General features: G+C 27.8%; 1 long non-coding RNA gene across 1 annotated transcript; it reads right to left on the bottom strand.

The window, feature by feature from the left end:
• Positions 1-830: 830 nt before the first annotated feature.
• Positions 831-11,407, bottom strand: LOC143265149 (uncharacterized). The gene is made up of 3 exons (XR_013039336.1): positions 11,263-11,407; positions 2,068-2,327; positions 831-1,617 (listed from the first exon to the last, which is right to left on the bottom strand). It is a non-coding gene; the product is annotated as an uncharacterized LOC143265149 (long non-coding RNA).
• Between the last annotated feature and the right edge of the window lie 6,753 nt (positions 11,408-18,160).

Here is an 18,160-nt window from a genome sequence, read left to right as displayed (position 1 = left end):
TGAAAAAATCGATTACTGTTTTACTCATTGTCGTGGAGGAGTATATGTAATTTTACAAATATACCTATAAAATGAAATTGTCAAATTTTTGAACATATTTAGAAGAATTTGAAGGAGATTCAGTAATTTATTTGAAAAATGTTGAACGATAGAATTATTAAACCTGTGATAGAAATCTTAGATTTGCTATTATAAATTACATGAATTATTAAGCTGCTTTGTTTGGAATATTTACTTTATTAAAATAAAGAATGATTGTATTGGTTTATATGACATGTTTCATTTATTTTTTATTTTATTTTCTGTTTAAAAGTGTACACCGAGCTACAATGGTAAATATCACATTGGCATAGTACAAATCCTGCACTTTCAAATTTCTAAATTATCAAATATGAACTTCTGAATTTCTAAATTTTCGAATCTCTAAATTTCCGAATCACTAGATTTTCGAAACTTAAAATTTCCGAATCCCTAAATTTCTGAATCTCTAAATTTCCGAATCTCTAAATTTCCGTACTTTCAAATTTTGGAAATTTTGCAGAATTGAATATGTAAAAATTGGGTATTTTTAAATATCAAAATTTATGACCTTCAAACTTGAAGTGGTATGAATTTGTGATTCTTATAATACTAAATATAAAATAAATTTCTAATGCTTTTAATGATGGTAATCTGAAAAAAGAAAATTTGTATATTATTAAATTTTCTAAATTTTCAGTTTTCAATTAGTTTTAAAAATAAATAAATGTGATATCAGCAAGTTTTTGTATATTAATAAACTTGAGAATTAAAAATTTAAAAATTTTTATCATTTTAATTATTGTAATTTTTTATACATTTAAATAAGTTATCGCCCATTCAAGCAGATTATCATTTTCTGTTGAAATTTTTATCTTAATCTTCAAGGATATGCGAAGGTAATGGTATACTAGGTCGTTGAATTCGTTTTAACACGAGTTATAATGCAGTCAAGTAAAAAATACAAAGTGCCATTTAAAAAAGAAAAGAACATGACCTTGCCACTACAGAAAAACATTTTTCGAAATTTCTTTTTATTGCAATATATAGCCAATCAAAAACCAAGTATCTTTTGTTCAAAATATTTTTTGTCAGATTATAAGTAGTTGAAAAATGGTGAAAAGTGTTGGGACACCCCATATATCATTTCATTCGCAAAAGTCCATACAATTGTTTCATGTCAAAGAGAACTAGATAACCACTACGATAAAACCATAAATCATCCCTAAATTGAAAAAGTTTGCAATTTTTTTTTAAATTGTAGGTAATAGTAAAGAACAATTTACGAATTCGTATTTATTTGTCGAAAGTCCGCAGACGTTGCCTATTGAAGGTTACAAAATCGCGTACGTGTTGAACAGTTTTATAGGGTAGAACGAACACGCGATTATAGACGTAACCACTAATCTTAGGGGTATTTTCAGTGAAAGAGCAACGTTCTTGGAGAAACCTTCGATGACGTCCTCTTTAACTTCAACGCGTGATAACAATGACGTCATTGAACGAAGAGGTCAAGGCATATTTCTTAAATATAGATCCGTTCTTCGTTTGGCCTCCCATATTGCTTTCTTTGCCCGCACAGCTGAAAGAATGTAATATCTGTAACAAAATATTTAATAAAAAATTTAATGAGCTCTGCGACTCGTTTCTAGAAAATTTATTGAACACTTAATTTTTCTAATTATGTTTTGTATTGACATTTTGTTATGGTGGATGATCACATTAGTATGATTGCTATGAAATATTTTATTTGAAAATGCATTTACTGCGAATTTGAGATACAGTTGCAATGTGTCTCAACTACATACAAATTATTGATAAAAACATACATATAATTTCCTATCGACAAGTATTTCTAATAATATATGATTTTTTATTGTACAAAAAATATTTATATGTAGTAATGTGTAATTTTAGCTTCCTGCAAGTTATTAAAAATATTTAAATTTGTGATGTCAATATTTCGTCTGTTTAAATATGTCTAAACTTATTTACAACATTGTCGCACAGTTTTTAAAAATACTAGGGAACAAAGATGATTTTGCAAACCGTTGTTATTCAGTCACAGCATTAAATGAGCGAAGAAACAAAGAAAATGGTCGTCTTTGCACATGGGGTAACTAGGGTCCTCCATCTTTGAATATTTTGCTCTGATTTTTTACGAGCAAATTGGTGACATTGCTTTCGCTTATTCGTCAGTTATTATTTGAGGTCATGTCCACACTTTTATAATGTTATTAATTATATTTTTATTGTCTGCTATTTTGACGATAAAATTAAATTAACCTTCTGAATACCACCGTTTGATCCTAAAGAGAATAATCAGAAATAAAATTAGTTTTATTTGCCCTTTACAAAGCTCTTCATGTTCATTTTTTTATTTTAACCATTGTTTTCCAAGTACACGATTTATTTATTTCTTATTATTAACCCAAAATGAAAATTATAAATAATAATGCAGATTTCGGTATCGATTTGAGTGCAACGAAATATTTGTCACTTTTGAACAGACTTATAACGTTCGCATAAAATTATAATATTTCAAAAGATTCAAACTCATTTTTCTAAAATCACGATTTTTGAATGATGTCATTGTTGCAACAAATGAGCGATATGTTCCGAGAATAATTTGTCAACTGCAATCTACGCGTCATCAGGTGTTAAATCATCGACCTATTACAGTATTGTAATGCTTATTACACTTATCTCGCCTTTTGTTAGTTGGATTTTATTTCATGATAAATTTGACGTTCAGCCGACGTACATCTAATCGTAACTAACATCGATATATCAAATTTTATCGCAATAGTTCAAAGATATAATTAAAAAATTTGCTTCTTTTTCATTAAATGCTAATCCGCAGTGTTTGACGCATACAATCTAGCAGCAGCAGCTTCATAAATGTCGGCTATTATAATCCTTTTCCAGCTGTATGATTTCTTCGCGTTCTTGTGGTTGAATAGATTACTTCTGTGTTTCGTATTCGCTTATCAGGTATCTTTGAATTTTATCGAGGATTTACAAATGCGCCTTCATATAGTACAAAAGACTAAGACATGCAATTCCACGCGAAACATGCTTTAGCAACAGTCTTTCCTATTACATGCCTCATTCGATTCTGTTATATGGTTCATCATTGTTGATTATCGAAAACATACGCGAAATTAAAGCTAAATAGTACAAAACAGCATCGACAAATTTTAGAATTCTAATATTTAATAGTTCCTGCATGAAAATAAATATCTTTCTCATTTCTTATACAAAAGTGGTAACACTTTATTATAATAATTTCACATGTCATAAAACAAAATTATATAGACATATAAAGATATAATTTTGTAACTGTTACGAGATGAAAAGCTAATATATAAATGTCCCCGTCATCTTACTCGATTATTTAATAAAATGGCGGTCCTATTAATCTAGGTTGGTTAATGTAATGGATGTTTGAATAACCGAGCTCTTCAGTAATGAATACAGGATTCATGCAACTATTTTTAGTATTCACAACACTTTATGAAATTCATTAACAAAGGATCTGTACATAATTAAAGTATGTTATTTGTCTGTCTAATCTTCCAATACAATTTCAGTAACATTGTAATAATTGTGGTAATTTTGAAATATGTTAATTACAAGCAAATGAATTATTGTGCGAAGATGAGAGGTTGATCATTATATCTCATATACCATTATGCAAATAAATGAAATTAGAGGAACAATTATACATAAAAATTTTTTGAAGTCGCTGTGTGATATATAATGTTGCAAACTTTTAAGCAGCAGAATTCACTCCTCATGCAATGCTTACATTTATTGCAGTTTCTATTCATTAATATACATGATGTGAAAATATTACAAGCTACACTTGCGAAATCTTGATTTTGTTTTAACTTTTTACTGTTTTGGTTAATGTCTGTCATGCTGAACTGTACCGACCGATATGCAAGGATAATATAACACTAAAAATGAACATGTAGTAGTAAAAGAAACAAAAGAAACATTTGTCATCTTACCACCGACATCCTCACAGAAATTTCTAAATTGTTTTCCGATCATATTTCGAATCTTCGGAAATATTGCGATAAAATTGAATATTTTAACGCTAAAATATTTGTCGATATAAAATATAAAATATATCTTGTATAATTGCATTATTTCTTCAATTTAAAAAATACATTTTAAATTCTCGTACATTAATAAAAAATAACTATTAGTCAAAATAATTATGCGGAGAAACATGATAGAATTTTTCCCCCTGATATCTTGTGAAAAATATGTGAAAATATAGTAATTGTAAAATTTACGAATAATTTATGTCTATCAAAAATAAAAATGTCATATACAACTACAAAAATTATTTCCGATAATTTAATTCATTGTATTGTAAAATATACAAATCATTTATGCTAGTAAACATAAGAATGAACCAGAATACTATTTTATGTAATATGACATTTATAGAAAAATGTGAAGGTTTAATAATTTAACTATCTTAAAAAGAAATTTGCTTATTTCAATAAAATATATTTTAATATAAAAGCATTAAAACAATTATCCTGTATAAGACGCAAATAAGTAGTGTTAATAACTTATCGTTAAACACAGCGTTAATTGAAAAAAAAAATCGTGTTTCGATTCGAAATCCTGAGGAAATGAAAACGTTGACGAGGTGTAAAATAATTTCCGAGAGTACAACAGAGATTAAATCGGAATCGAAAATCAATAGAGTAAAAGGCGTTTATCCATTTGCCGATTTCCTGTGTTTTATCTAACATTGAATAGAACCGGTGGTAGTCGATCAATCACACAGTTTCGTTTCATTCGTTATTCGTCAGTGGTGGAGTGCAAAAGGATGTGAAAGGTCACACGCCAACCAGATGGACAGCTGATAAAGGCTTGACCTGGCTTCTTTCCTCGTGAAATGGGTTAGAAGCGACTTGTGTTATCAGGAAGTGACGTCATCATTGAAACTGTGTGCGCGTTACTTGAGGCGTCTTCAATGTGCGACATTATATAGGGTGTCACGATTCGGGGGTTTAGGGCCGGACAACGTCAACTCAAAAAATATAATTTGACAGAAAGGGGAAAGCATGTTTACTTAGTTTTTTTATTTTCAATAAATTTCACAATGTTGCTATTTCCAAAATCTTTTAAACTATTCATTTTTTCATACTATTATTTTTGTAGTCGAGACATACGACGTTTGTGATTGTAAATCTGTTAATTTTTCGAGTTACCGTTGTTTGATTCCAAATCTTCGAACTATTGATGCGAAACGAAAAAAATTTTTTAAATGAAGATTTTTTAATTAACCCCTTGGCGTACTTTGACTAGTTTCACTCGTGCCACATTCACAGCTCAAATATGACAAAACCTTGCTGAAACTTTCAATACTCTTGAACTTGAAATTTAGGTCCAACTATAATTTGTATAGCCAAGGATCGCTGAATATAAAATGCCCCTAACATTTCAATTTTCTTTGTTTGTTTTAATATTATAACTATGAATAGCTAGTTTTGTGTGAAGCATTTGGCAAACAAATTGTACAAGGGGTTAATATAATAGTATTAACCCTTAACTCTGTAGGGTATGAACTAAGTCAATTTCACTTCAATTTTAGCCAATATCCTGAAAATCTAAGTAAATACCTGTTTTTGAAACCCCGATATTTTTACTATTTTATTCTTGTAACTGTTATATCACAGAATGTTCAGCTAAAATTTTAGCTCTATATAATAAAACAAAAATTTTTAATATTTCTGTGAAAGCTGACATTTTTTCAATTTTGTACGTTTCTGAATATTTTTATACTCAATGTTCAAACTTAAAGACATCATCTGTAAAATATACTGAAATAACTTTAGATTGTTATTTGTAACTTTGATAAAGTTAAAGTTATCAAAAGCTTTTCTAGTAAATGAAGTTTTAAACAGTGTGCCAGGAATATTTTGGTAAAATGTGGCCATTAATGGTTAATCAAAATATTTTATTACTTTCAGAACAGAATATGGATATCGTAGTAATAGAAAATTTACGGATCACATGTAATAAATTTGCCAATAAATTGTCAATGAGTTAATTATTATTATTATTATAATATATGTTGCAGATTTTATTAAAGTACGTGATAACCTCCTAAGCTTGGAATTGTCAAGTTTTCAAACTTTTATAAATTCTAATTTTCAAATACACAAATTCTAAAATTTGTAAATTCTTAGAATTCTAAATCTCCAAATCTTTAGATTTCTAAAATATAAAAACTTCAGTATCTTTGGTGCTCAAATCTTCACGTTTTTAGATTTCTGCACCCCATGTTTTCAGATGCCTAAACAACTAGGTTTATAGATTTCTAAATCTTTTTTTATTTTCAAGTTTCCACGTTTACAAGTTTCTTTGTTTTCATATTTTCACTTTTACAAATTTCTAAAGTTTTAAATTCTTTAGTTTTCAAATTCGAAAATACTCAAATTTCTAAATTGCAAAATTCTACAATTCTCAAGTTCCTAAATTCTTAAATTGATGATCTGAAATAAAATCTTATTTGAGAATAAGAAAAGATTCTTATTCTCAGATTTTAAGATTTCTTTTTCGTCGTAGCTGATCATAACTACTACTTTTTAATTGATGCATCAATAAAAAATGTAAGAATTTCATTAATTCCTTCCGTTTTATCCAAGTTGATTCGACAAATTTATATTTTTACTTACTAATTAATATTTTACATAGTTAAACGGTATACATACATTCAACTCATACATACATGTCACGTATCGAACATCTTGATTCGTCATTTCATTCCAATAAGAAATGAAATTTATTTAGGGGTTGTTGCTGAGTATTCTACTTGTAATCTGGTCATGGTGATTTATTGGAACTGTTCCATTTGTGAAATGGATTCTTCGAAAGATGGCTGTCTCTAATTTTAAGTAGTGCGGTCATGTTCAAAGTTTTGCATTCTTGACCTTATTGAAATGGAATTGAACAACGTCATATACACACAATCTCTACAGATCTACACAATCTTTAATTTGTGGGAGTACGTAGATATATTTTAAGGATAAAGTAGTCCTACTTTGAATGAACTGCGTTCTAGTATTATGAAGATGTTTGTATAACAATTTTAATTTTCATTAATACTTTTTCAAATTAATAGAAATGTATATCGTGAGCTTCAAAATTGAGTTCATGCAGAGTTGTAGAGATTGTAAGTAATTAAGTGTATTGTAAAAATATAAATATCACTGAGAATGATGTTCGTATGCACATACAACTTTCAACATTTTATTAAATTCCTAAAAACGTTTTCTAGCAAATAGTAACAAATACTACTTATTAGAAAAGTAGCAATTTAATAAATATCGTTCTAATAAACAATGGGCAACGAATGTTGTATTAATCTGTAGTAAATACTGTATTGGTGGTCGTAATGTTTTCAAGATTTAAAACGTTGTAATGATAAAGAATACAAATACAAAATGACACTGAGTACAAATGATACCACAATATAAATGTGTAAAATTATTTATACTTGACCTAATTATAAGTGAAACTGTAGTATAATTTGTATTATAATTAATGTACGTCTTTTATACAAATACGTATCTAAAGTTTTTCTATTGTGTGTATAATTGCTTACAAAAAACAGATACAATATCTTTACTTTCTTCAATTCCCCATTTATTTCTTTTGTGAAATGAAATTAACTGATCTTGCAACTACATAACCTAACCTAACGACATAAAACGAATAATTAAGACAAATGGAGACGGGTAATAGACAAACTAAAAACTGAAGAATGTAAACAATTGTGATAAGAAGAATCGAAAATATTAATGTAGGAGAAAACAAGGAAGACTGAAAATGCCAACTTGATGAATCGACCCTACTGAAGGTCTGAAATAAAGCTGTGTTCAAATTTAATATGAACACCCTATAGATTTCTCGTAAAACAACCAGAAGGGCCTCGAACCTTGCTCTTTTTCTCATGCTACCCTTTCCACGTTAAGATATCATCGGTTAAACGAAAACAGTTCTATTTGTGCAATGTTTATCAGAGACACGTGTATCTCTTTATACTTTGCATTTCTAAATGATTCAAGAAGCGGATCTTATCAGTAGTATACTCGAATGCCACTAGAAAATGTAAATAGAGACGACTACAGTAAATACACATTATAGAAGAAAAGAAACAGATCTTGATACATAAACCATGAAAGAACTATTACTGATCAATCTAACTCTTATCTATCTATTACCGTATAAATCTATACCGTAAAAAATCTTTACAAATGAAATATTTCCGTTATTATGGAACATTATTATTATATGAGCCGTTTATCTTTAAAGTTCAATCACTGTTGAAAAACATTGAAGGGTTTACATACTGATAAATTTAAAAATATTGATAGGCCAATGTATAATGAGAAGCAAGTATGATAAAATAGGATTAGAAAAAGTTTTCTAGTTTTGCAATTTTATGCTTGTTTAGCAAAATTTAGATGTAAATATTGCTAAAAAAATTTGCTATTAAATGTGAGTATTTTTGAAAAGTTTGTTATTTCTAAATATAGATATTTTTGAGTAATATGCTATTTTTTAATGTTTCTGAAAAATGTTTAAATCTATTCTTAAATGTAAGATTGTAGACAACAGAGAGACTAAATAAAATATTTTCATAATAAAACAATAGCAACATTTAATTTAAAAAATGAATAAATAATTATTATTTATGCAATCTGATTTATTCTATGATTTATCCATAAAATCTTCACACTTTGGATTTTACTGAAAAATTGTGTAATGAAACCTTGTTGACTACTATGCGTCTATGAAATTGTATTTTTAAGTATTATATGCGATGGATTTGAATTTTAGATATTTTATATTTTATTCGGTAAAGTCCTTATCCGTAATTAAGGGATTTTTGAGAGAACCTCACACGTTAAGTTTTTACAATTTGCTATCTTTCATACACATTTTATTTTTAGCAACAAAAGCTGATTGCAAGTATTACAACTATGAAAATGTAAACAAAAAAGCATTTTAACATTCTGATTGTTGTAAAAATGTTATTTCCGACAATACGTATATGATATTTTTAATAGTAATTAATATTTTGATATTAGGACTACTCATAAGTAACATTCCCTTTTTAACAGTCGTATAAAATATTATTTTATTTCATTACAAATACAAATACCTTTAAAAACCGAAAAATACAGATTCAATACATAATTTCCATTATTAATAATATTCTTTCTGTAGCAAACTTTCAATTTACAAAATAGCTGTACTATTTATAAAATTATAATTCTAAAACTTGACGCATTGGTGTTGAATATCCTAATAATTGCATTTTATTTATTTAATTTAGTTAATGTGTTTTTTTACTTTTTATAAAAAATAATTTTTGAATGAAGTTTGTTTATACGAATATTTCTTTCCATTTTTTAGATAAACAATTTTCAGGACAGAATTGTAAAACCTCTACTACTTTACGTGTTCATAAATTCGTTAGTTTTGTCTCCTACCACGTTTAACCGTTGTCTTCAGGTGACTTACAATAATTACGATTTTACAATGTATGTTATTAAGTTACTCAATTACTAATTATTAGAGTTTAACAAGGCATTTGGACAGGAGTCTGGCTTTGTTTTAATCGAAGTTTAATTGGATGCATTTAAAAGGCGTGGCTTCACTGGTCAAGGACTAAATCGAAAGCCGTAATTTTATTGTGTCTTCAGTACAATAGCAAATATTATTAAACCTTTGCTGTACAATTTATTTGATGAATGCATCAATCAAAACTAACTATTTATAGCTACAATATTAAAACAAATAAGGAAAATTAAAATGTTGTGAGTATTTTATATTTAGCAATCTCTGACTATATATAATATTCTAGTTGGACCTAAATTTGAAGTTGAAGATTATCACAAATTTTAACACGGTTTGTCGCATTTGAAATGTGAGTGCGTCACAAGTGAGATTCGTCAAAGTATGGTAAGGGGTAAACTATTAAAAAGTTGAAATTTTTCCATTGAAATCGTAATTAAGATGCTCTGTAATAAAATTCGAGATGGTATTTTTTAATTAACATTTTTTGTTATACAGAGTGTTAGGTCGATAAAAAGTTTGAGTATCATAGTTTTGTATGCAAAGCGTCATAGTTTTTAAGATATTGGCCACTATGTTCATTTTGCTTATTACCGAACATTTCTGAATGATTATATGCATAGTATATAACTGAATATGACCCGAATGACCTCTTCTATCATCCCATACGAATTTTCTATCGACCTACCTAACACCCTGTATACACGTGGGTGTTAAACTCAATGCGAAAAGATTTAATCATTGTTTTCACTACTTTAACTAATATAAGTATTCTATACAATCGGTGATGATACAATTGATGTCTGCAATTTCTATCTCGTATTTTTTTTTGATACAATTAATTAGTATTGTACACATGTAGTTCTTTTTAATAAAAGTTAGTGTAAAAGGAGAAATTTATCATTAGTTGACTTCGACATTGCGGATCAAACATGCAAATTTGAAAATTTGTAAATCTCACCATTTTGAAGTTCATAAATTTTGAAGTTATCAAATTCCTACATTAATCACATTTCAAATTTTTATGTACCTCAATACTTATTTTGGAAATTTTGGATTATTCGAATTTAAAAATTCTCGTTTTCATAAACCATGTAATTTTCACATTGCTAAATTTTTCGAATTTTCAAAAAACTATGTTCCCAAATTCCCAAATTCCCAAATTTCCAAATTCCCAAATTCCCAAATTCCCAAATTCCCAAATTCCCAAATTTCCAAATTTCCAAAATCCCAAATTCCCAAATTCCCAATTTCCCAATTTCCAAATTTCCTAATTCCCTAATTCCCTAATTCCCTTATTCCCTAATTCCCTAATTCCCTAATTCCCTAATTCCCTAATTCCCTAATTCCCAAATTCCCTAATTCCTCAATTCCTAAGTTCCCAATGTCCCCAATTCCCAATTTCCCAAATTCTCAAATTTCCAAATTCCCAAATTCCCGAATTCCCAAATTTCCAAATCCCCAAATTCCCAAATTCCCAAACCGCCAAATTCCCAAATTCCAACGTCCTCAAATATCCAAATTAGAACTAATGATTCGTAAGAGTAAAACACTCAAACCCATGAAATAAATAAAAATAAATTTTTTAGATTAAATAAGCACCACTCTAATGGACACCCTATGTACCTATGGAAGCAGAACGCGGAACAAGTTGCAAGGATTTTGTCGCAGCGATTTCCTTGCAGTTGGTTTATACACATTGGATCGCGTGCCCAGTATTACCCTCTCTTATATGTGTCTTGCGTTATGTGTTAACTAATCACCACAGAGGCCAAGGTCGCCACTGACGATCCTCGACTCGTCTCACGTAGTTATACTACGATTCCCCAAGAGATTCATGACGAAAACATTTCACCTTTATTGAAAAACTTTATATACAGTGTCTTTTGGTATATGAAACCACTTTAAAAATTGTTTCAGCACTTTAGAATAGTGGAAAATATGTGTATGCATTGGCAATAAATTGAATAAATGTTTGTTTGGAAAAGCATAGTCGTCAAATATTTAAAAATGTTATGCAATATATGGAATCTTATACATAAAAACGGGAGAAAATTATTTTATTGGCATATAATGTAGATAAGTCATATTTGTTAGTATACATATAACATATTACATATTGCTAACATAGTTGTGTTATATAATGTACATATTCTGTGTTATATACTAGCAAATATGTCTTATTTTTAATTGTATACTAACAAAATAATTGTCTCCCTTTTCCATATGATTGTACAAAAACTTTTTGCATACGTATACTATATTGGATAATACATTCAATGTCATACGCTATTATATTAGTGTAGTTCTATATTATGTTAATATAACATAGTTTATAGCATATTATATAATAAATTACTCTATAGAATATTATATTATACATTATATTAGTTTCTATTAATATACAAGGTGTCCCATGCAATTGGAAGGCTGTACTTTCTAAACGACTCTAAAAATGTTATAAGGTGAACTGGGGTAAGTGCAGACTGATTTTTGTAAAGTTCGTATTTAAACGTAAGTATTTTCAGTCTGCTATGTAAATACTTAACGTTGCCGATATCGAACGCTTTGCGCAATTACTACTATTTAATTAGTATTAACTAGGGCCTTAATTTTCCTTGTACATTTTGATTTTGATAGGAATTGTTTAAAATGTCAACTACTCTGCACTTTCCCCGAAAATGGAGTAAGAGCGTAACTTGATGTTAAATACTTTGAAACTTTATTTCATGTGCAACGGGGCACGAGCAGAATTATTAACAAATCTGCTATAAAATGCTTTTTACTGCATTATGCAAATACTCTATACTGCAAACAAGTACTCTTAGATGAAATATAAAAGGGGATATAGTGAAACAAAACAAGGAAACAAACATACTACATGGAGAAATTTCGCACATATTGTAATAAAAATAGCCTGTATATGTACTTACCCCATTTACAAAATTACCCCACTTCACCTTAAGTAAAAATTAAATGGTATCAAGCTGTGCATTATATGCAATTATTTTTTCACAGTTTTGTGCATTGGTGCAGCAGAAAAATGCAACTACATTTATTTGTTAAATGAAAACCTTTTTTTTTTAATTGAAAAACTTATTTTTTTTTTAATTGAAAAACTTATTTTTGAAATGTTGTTGACTGCACAGTTTTGTTGTGCTTTACATAAAGGTGTTACTATACTTATGTCCTAGATTTATTTGGTAGGAAGTTATCACAGATAAAAGTCCTTCGAATTGTTTCGGTCACTCAACATGTGTTTTTGGACCTATGTTACGTTCCATTATCATGTTTGTAAACATGAATTGGCTGCTAATACTAATCAGTGTAAGATTATTTCTATTAGTAACTATACTATCAGTATGCGATCGTTTTGTGACCCAGTGATTCGAAATTATGGTATTTACGGATAGTGAGGCAATTGGTTTGTTCATTTTGTTTAGCGAATGTTACCGAAATGGTGCAGAGGCTGCAAGGCTGTATCGAGAGTCAAATTTCAGTCGGTAACAGCTTTGATTGAAGAATGAAGGGGATATAAATACACGTAAATGAAAACCTTATTCATTTTATTAGTAATTATCTAAATGTTAACTTGAAATGATTCTCAGTCATAATTAACAATTAAAAAATGGAAATGCTGAAAATACCAAGTAGCGCTTCAAAAAAATACTCATTTCTTACAAAAAAGGTGCTCTTATTATAACTGTCACGATTTATAATAAAAGTGTAATCACAGTTATTCATGGATTAATAGAAACATAAACTTTAAAAAATAATTCTGTTCATCAAAATGTTATTCGAAAAATGGCATTGCCCAAGAAGTATCATTTTTTGAATGACACTTTAATGAACAGAAAATAGTTCTTTTTTAAATTTAATTTTAGAATTTTCTGTCTTATTTATTTCCACTCTTTAATTATACTTATAAGACATTAAAAGTCAACAGACTATTGTAGGTTAAAAGTGATTATAGAATTTTTACGATATTTTCGTAAAGACCATGTATTTCAAGCAGTGTATGTTTGAAAGTGTCGTCAATTATATTATGTGACAATATGCAGTTGTATGTGGCATACTACTGTATTCAAGTCTTTCAGGGTACAAATTTATAGGTAGTAATTCAAATTTTATTACCAGACGATCGTGAAAATGAAACCATAGGAGATAAAATGTGTGTTGGAACGAAATTAGAGGACACTAAATTGCGAACCAACCATAAATGAATTATACAAATACACTATGAATCATGAAATACAAAATTAAACATATGCATAATACTATGAACCATAAAATACAAAGCGAAATAAATAAACTATAAACTGTAAAACATATAACGAGATATAATATGAACTACAAACATAAAATACAAAAACAAATATCAAATGATTTGCAAGCTATAAAATACAAAATTAAAATAAACTATAAATTGTAGAATACGAAATATAAAATAAAGTATAAAATGTAAAGCATAAAACGAAATATAAAATAAACTAGAAACTATAAAACATAAAACGAAATATAAAATAAACTAGAAACAATAAAACATAAAACCAAACATAAAATAAACTAGAAACTATAAAACACGAAACAAAATATAAAATAAACTAGAAACTATAAAATGCATAATTAAGGATGAAATAAACTACAAATTATGAAATACAAACCCAAATATAACATGAGAGATAAAACAAACATCAAAGTATGAAATACAAACCGAAATACAAGGTAAACTATAAACCATAAAATATATTCTACAAAATAAGAATTAAATTATGAAATGAATTATAAAAATCGGGAAACCGCATTGTGAAGTTGTAAAACGGAATAGATAAATTCAAAAATTACATCTCCCTATGATTGAAAAGCTAATTTCAATTTTTGTGCATTATTAGCACCACTTTTATAGTATTAGTTCACTTTAAATACAATTACCTTGGTACAGGACATGATATTTAAGTTGAACATATACATTATTTTCATTGCTATTAAAAGTAGAAAGGAAAAAGCGATTTTTATAATCCATAAAAATCAGTATACAGTTTTAAGACGGACACAGTAAAAAATTTTAAAAATACTGAAATTATATAACCTTTTAATAAAAAGAATAAAAATGTATTTTCTGAATAAATATTTTTCACATTCTTCAACATTTATTTATTTTTATAGCAATTTAGATGTTCATTTTAAATGTATAACTACTTATAATATATTCGCGTTCAACTACAAATGTCTTTGATAAATTATTAATAAGTAAAAATCATTGCATTGTTTTTTAGCTCAAAATTAGTTAAGAAATTTTGATTAATTTCATAAATAAATGAGACAACTACTGAAAAATCGTTATGTAGTATTTTTTCACTATTGTTGGTTCCACGTATAATTCTGCGTACTTATATATTTAACTTCTTTCACTTTTCTCTGCAACTCAGTTTAATTGCGTTTGAAATAGCATTAAATATAAAATATCAAATTTCGATTATAAAATAACGAGTGACAACTAATAGAAATACTTTATTGTTAGCCATAAATGCATTATTGAATGAAATGAGGTTATCAGAGATATCACATTAACGTAATCGACTAAGAAGAAACGAGAATTAAAAAACATTCGAAATAAAATGAACATATTAATTTTGTAAAGTAGCAAGCGTAAAGGTTAAATTTGCAAACGAAATAACCGCGCTTTGAATAATTATAATTATAGCATGTCGTGCTAAATACATACGTCCGTTTTCTCTACAGCATTTAACGCGTTAATTACAGTAATGATTGCCAATTAAGTATGGAAGTATGTCAATTTCAATGACCTTAAAGTATTCTAAAATCGCGAAACTGTATGATATTCATTCGACAACAACTATTTAGCGAATTATTTATTTTGATTGGAAATATTGATCACATTTTACAATATCTATGCTCGACATTGTTCAATATTAATGTAGCGTAATACATTTTACTTCGTGTCCCGTGAAACAATTTTCACTTGAAGTAATACTTATTTAAATGAATTTTATATGCGGAACACGCAACTGCCTGCTACTCTTACGAATTTATTTGCATGTTTCGTATGTGAACATGTTACATGCAGCCACATATGTGTGTCTTACACTGTGGAAAAGGTTATGAATAATAACGTTACGAATCATTGAAGTATGATATATACGTACACATTTATTCCATGAATTTTTGTTATTTCTGCGTTTGTTCCGTTTGAATACGTAAGCTTTGAAGTATTGAATAGTTTCGTGTTGTATTTTATTTACAAAGAAACATTGCGGACTCGATTTGATCAAAACTCTATGAATTTATCAAGTGGTCCATGAGGAGAACAACGGTATTGTTCGTTCGTATGCATGCGAATCCAATCATCTTTTATTGAATGTAAAAACTAAGTCAAAGTATTTCCTCGAAAAAACGCGATATTTCTCCATTTTTATTCGTATAACTTCTAAAATAAAAAGGATGGAGAAACATGTTTTAAATAAAAGTAATTTTACGTCTTTACTTCATACAATTAAATTTTGTTGTAAACATAAATTTACAAAATTAATAAAAATGCAGGGCACTTATTAAAAGTTTTAATTGGAAGAGATGTAGTGAGAGTCAGATTTTACTCGATTTTTGCTTGACTGCTCTTTATGAGAAATTGTAAACTGCAATAATAATATATTTTACAAATCATAATTAATTTCGAAGCTGATAAAAGAGATAAATAATATATTTACTACTATACATTTCTTTATTAGATATAATCTGCCTGTAATGTCAAATTAAGATGCACCTTTTTGAAATTTAAGTATAAATATAATCTTTGAGTCGAATAAAATAAGATATAGTATTGACGGGCTTTTATTATATCACATTTCTCTGTTATTTTGATTGACAGAACTCTTCAACAAAGTTCAATCATTCAATTTTAAGGCACTCCGTGTATAAATACGTGAAAATTGAACGTAAATGCGAAATATTTGAATACAAAAATGGTACGTGGACTCAGTAATTTCAACTATTACCAGTATATCAGAATTCGTTTTAATAAATATCTATACATAAATTTAACGATTGGTATTATAGACATAATAAAAAATAAAATGATTCATAAAGTAGGTGCTACCATCTGTTGAAGACAGATAGAAGCTTCAAATGCTTGAAGCAAATTCCCAGCGATTTCTCCATTATTTGCAACAGTTAATGGCAATTAATATCGTAAAGCAATTATAAAATTAAATGGGATAAGATAATCGCACAAAATGATTATAAGTATAATTATGGAAATAAACTTGTGGTATAGAAGTATAACATAGTCCTTACGAGACAACGAAAATTTTTGGAATTACATTTACCTTTCTTTTTTAAATAATTATTCCTTACAAATTCAGTGAACATTATATACAACGAAATTAATTGTAAAATCACAATTCAATTTGCGATTTTGGAAGATGTTTCTCTTTTCTAATATAGACTAGAAAGGACAATAATAGTACATTATTAACATTAGTGAGACTACTAAACAAAAAATTATTAGAAATTTTATAGTTAATTTTTTATTTATAAAATATCTTAAAAACTTGACATATATTATTTTCACGGTCAAATCTGCAATTAACGAATTAAATTGCCTAAAAATCTAGTTTCCTTCAAGGTCAAAATAGTGTGACCATTACTATTTATCAGATGATTGTTCTTATTGAAATTTAATTCCCCAATTTGTGTACATATGGTTTTCAGACTTTTCAAATAACATTTTCGAATAATATGTTCAATATTTATTGTGTTTAACACATTAATTTTTAATATATTAAAAATTTGGTATGTTCATTTTGAAAGAAACAATTTGCATAGAAAATTGTGGAAAATAATTGCCAATCAATTGTTGAATAAATTTTCGTAATGGTTTTGTCTTTCGATTTTTCGAAGCAACAAAAATTACTTCATATCTGATTAAAAAGCTTTTGAAATTCTTTTTGAAACGGTATATTTCGTTTGTTTTAACGCTATTCAATATAGGAATATTTACACACGACATGAAAAAAAAATTTCCAATCAGTTGTCTGCAGCTTCATAGCCTATTGTTTCGGACAGAGGGCTTACAAAAATCATACACGAAACATTCGACACTGCAGAAGTTTACTATTTTCGTAAAGAAAATAATAAAATGTAACTTGGGATAACCAGATAAAAGTATGCAAGTAAAGTAACGATTTATTTATAATAAAAACCTACAAATAGAAATTACAACTGAAGAGGTAAATGAAGAGGTAATTTAAAAGATAATAAATTATTTCCAATAATAAGTTTAACTGAAATGGTAAATAAAATAATTTTCAGAAAAAAAATACACCGACTTCGAAATGCACTAAAAAGTATAAAATAATTTCTATTTCCTAATAAAGTAATTTCTATTTCATTCAATCATACAATTACGTAACAGATATGAATGAAACCTATTTACTCGTTAGGTAGTATATTAAATACATTGCAACCTTTTCGGAGGCGGCGCAAAATTAAAAGATTTTCTTGAACA

This window comes from Megachile rotundata, chromosome 9 (assembly GCF_050947335.1).
Source record: "Megachile rotundata isolate GNS110a chromosome 9, iyMegRotu1, whole genome shotgun sequence".
In the NCBI taxonomy this organism is placed as follows: domain Eukaryota; kingdom Metazoa; phylum Arthropoda; class Insecta; order Hymenoptera; family Megachilidae; genus Megachile; species Megachile rotundata.
The sequence above is the reverse complement of the archived record's forward strand: the minus strand, read 5'-3'. Positions and strand labels throughout refer to the sequence as shown.